This window comes from Limulus polyphemus, unplaced genomic scaffold, assembly GCF_000517525.1.
Source record: "Limulus polyphemus unplaced genomic scaffold, Limulus_polyphemus-2.1.2 Scaffold179, whole genome shotgun sequence".
In the NCBI taxonomy this organism is placed as follows: Eukaryota; Metazoa; Arthropoda; class Merostomata; order Xiphosura; family Limulidae; genus Limulus; species Limulus polyphemus.
In genome coordinates, this window is record NW_013665789.1 from 867750 (window position 1) to 871553 (window position 3804).

The window sequence follows — 3804 nt, forward strand, 5'->3', positions numbered from 1 at the left end:
ACTTTATATTAAATAATTATTAACGCTTCACTAGGTTTACGTTTATTTTCTATTTTCAACTTTATATTAAATAATTATTAACGCTACACTAGGTTTACGTTTATTTTCTATGTTCAACTTTATATTAAATAATTATTAACGCTACACTAGGTTTACGTTTATTTTCCCTGTTGCAATAGTGTCGATTTGATACACTGTTTGTTTGTAATTAATCACAAAGCTACACAATGGGCTATCTGTGCTCTGCCCACCACGGGTATCAAAACCCGGTTTCTAGCGTTGTAAGTCCGCAGACATACCACTGTGCCACTGGGGGGCGATTTGATACATAATATTATATTTATGGCAACGCTGCTAAAGCTATATAATGTCGTTTTTAATTCTAAACTACAGACCACAGGTAAAGTAGCCAGTCAGCTGCTCTCTTCCACGCGCCATCCACGAGAAGGGATTGACTGTTACGTATACATCAAATAGTGAATTAGTAGGCCCCCTGAATGTCTGAGTACAAAGATGATAAAATGGAATAATTGTATTACTATTACTCAGTATTACATCAGTGCAAGGCCCGATTTTTGTGAAACAAATATTTATTTTCAGCGTCCCCTAAATAAAAGCAACTCAAATTATACTACTCAGCTACATTAAATTATTTAAATGATAGTACTAATTTACTCAGTTTGTGAAACTATATATTAACTTTCTAATACTAAACTAGGATTTCCTTTGTTTGACCTATTGTTTTAGTGATGAACAGCGATTAGCAATATTTCTCCATTTTTTCTTTTTTTCTCTTTTATATCAAAGGCGCATCCAGTTTTATTTACTTTGGGTAAGAAAAAAAGGAAAATACAATCTTAAATACTTAATTGATAAAGTAAATAATAAGTAAGTAAATAACACACACACACACACACACACACATATATATATATATATATATAATAGCAACATGTTGTTGTTAATTTACATCTAAGGGAGGAACTAACAGGAGAGTTATCCGCCAAACAGAAGCAGAGAGAAACAGCGGCTGCTTTCAATCCAGTTATAACTCTAACAAAGGCTGTCACAGTGGAGGCTAGGCGCACGTGGTGACAGTGGGAGGGATATTGACCCAAATTGGAGGTACGGCCCGCTCCATCCCTGGCAGCCCAGGGCAATAAGGTTCCTTCCCGGTTTTTTTTTTAGTTGTTCACAGAGCCACCAGCAGCAATCTGGACATTGAACTATGAACTCACACAACTTGGACTGTGCAATGATAAACATATTTCGAGGTACAAGAGGAAGGAGTTAAAAACAGGAAGGGAAGTCAAAGGGAGAGAGAGGGTGGATAGGAAATTTGTGTAGATAATGTCTTCAAACGCCCGTAACCACAAAAAAGTGAATAGACAATTTGAAAGCTATTGGATGAGATGAATGTCGAAATGGTGAAAGAAACCATCATATGTTAGAGAAATCAAAGTGTTTTTTTTTCAAAACATCTATAACAGAGGGAAACGTGAAGAGAGAACCTTTCATCCTTGTTGATGCCAACACTGAACGGTGCAAAGTACGTGTTTCTAGAAACACATTAGGAGAGAAACACAGTACCAGAGACTCTAGTAAGGAATACATTCTGCCCAACTTGTATATTTCTATTAACAATACAATAAAGGAAAGGATTCGGACTAGTTTACTGAATCCTTTCGTGAACATGACTACAAGGACTATCCTTAAAGGCGACTTTAGCACCCAGAGCCCTATCTGATTAGATAATGACCAAAATGTGAATGGAGGATCGTTGGAGGAGGCAATACAAAATATCAACTGTATTTCAGCCAGTAATAATGTCCTCTCAGAAATAACAGAGGTAGGTTCTAACTCAGCCATAGACCTTACTGCTTTCTTTGGGTTGAAATGGAAGCTGTTACTTTTAATGGGCAGTGAACACAAGCTCTAATCATGCATATAGCCAAGAAAGAGACATTTCAAAAACCCATCGGGCTATAGGTTTCCAATGTAGAACAGGATCTTAAACCATCGTGAGTAAATACAGGAGAATGGAATGGAAAAGAAGGAGTGTGTCAGAAAAGTAAATGTAGTGGTCACAATAAACCCACTTGGAAGACAGCAGAAGTGGAGCAAGCCTGGAAATAGAAGATTGAGCCTAGTAAAACATACACTGAAAACAAAAGTTGTATAATAAGAAAGAAAATGAAATCAAGTAGAAGTGAGCAGGATTAAATAAAGCTTCGTCGGAAATACAGCAAAAAATAGAAAGAAGCAGGCAAGCAGTATGAGATAATTTCTGTTAGAAATGAAGTTCAGTAAGTCCCAGTATAACAAACTAATTTTAAAAATGGCAACAATCAAGGAAATAGTAAGTGAATGTATGGTAGGGCCACAGGAAATCAAAGGACTAAATGGTGAATGTCGTAGAACTGATAACAAAAAAAATAACGACTTCTTGCAGAGGTACACAAACCAGCTACAAGAAAGTGGCAAGCCTTTGTGATATGGGCATGGCAGGAAGTAGATAACAGAATTCAACAGAGAACCTACCCACAGTCAGAAATGCTAGGGTCACTGGATGGATTAGCTAAAATTCTTTAAGTAACACAGAAGGATCTTGCAACAGGACCAGATGATGTTAGATACTCCAAAATCACAATTTTCTCGCCATGGAAGAGAAATCAGAGCTAGTCGAATTAATCAGCTTGTCAATGATGACGGGAAAAACAGAGAAGTACCTCGGAAACCACTCAATGGTAGTGATGCCCAAACCTTTACAAGACTATCACACATGGATATATATATATATATTAATAGCAATGTCAAAGTATGGATAAATCTCATGCAAAAGGTAGCAGAAACTCATTCAAGACACGAGGGAGAGAGATTATCTTCCTACCAAAGAGGAAGGGTAAGACCATAGAGATCCACAACTTCAAGTATCGAGGCAATCACACACATCATCCAGAAGTTTATGCTGACATCACAGCTCTGGGCTGTAGGCTGTTTGATTTTGAAGATATTTGTTGTTGTGATAGACCACAGAATGACAATATTTACACATATTGATAATCTGAAATAGAAGCTAATGAGGAGTCTTACCCTTATTAAATATGATTCCACCCAGAAAGTGGAACAAAAGAGCCTCACCAACCAGATGAGAGCAACAGACTTGATAAGCATACTGTATGGAATCAACGTATCTGCTTCAGCAACAAAGTCAGCAATGGCCAAATTACAGAGGGAGCAGAATGCGTCCATGATAATAATAAAGAAGCAAACAAACTAAATCTCTGTGTTTTTGGCATAATTTGAACAGTATTATTATAAATCAAAAAATACTAGCCAGTCAAGCACTATTCAGAAATCACATTTATTAACTGGTGGAAATATGAACTTGAAAGTGTGAAAGTATTTGGAAAGGAAAGAATCTACTAAAATCAACTAGAAATTACCATCATTACTACAATGATCTTAAGGAAGTTATTGAAGAGAGCAAAGTCTGTGCCAAGGCCAGTGCCAAAATCCTCAAGCTTATGGTAGTAGTAGTAGAAGTAATAGTATCAAAATAATCTTAATTACATTAGGTGCCTAATGTTTAAAATATATAATAGTAATATATATATATATATATATTAACAAATTTTCTACAACGATTACTTATTTGTTTTGTTGTTAAACACAAAGTTACACAAGGGGCTGCCAGTGCTCTGCCCACCGTAGGTATTAAAACACAAATTTTAGTGTTATTACCTCTCAGACGTATCTCGAGCCGACGGGGGGGGGGGTAAACAATACTTAGTGATAATAAAT

The 3804-nt window shown here is 36.3% G+C and overlaps 1 protein-coding gene across 1 annotated transcript in view; it reads left to right on the top strand.

The window, feature by feature from the left end:
• LOC106478089 overlaps positions 1-3804 on the top strand; it is an 18081-nt gene that overhangs the window by 10620 nt on the left and 3657 nt on the right. The gene's annotated exons all lie outside the window — the stretch shown is intronic.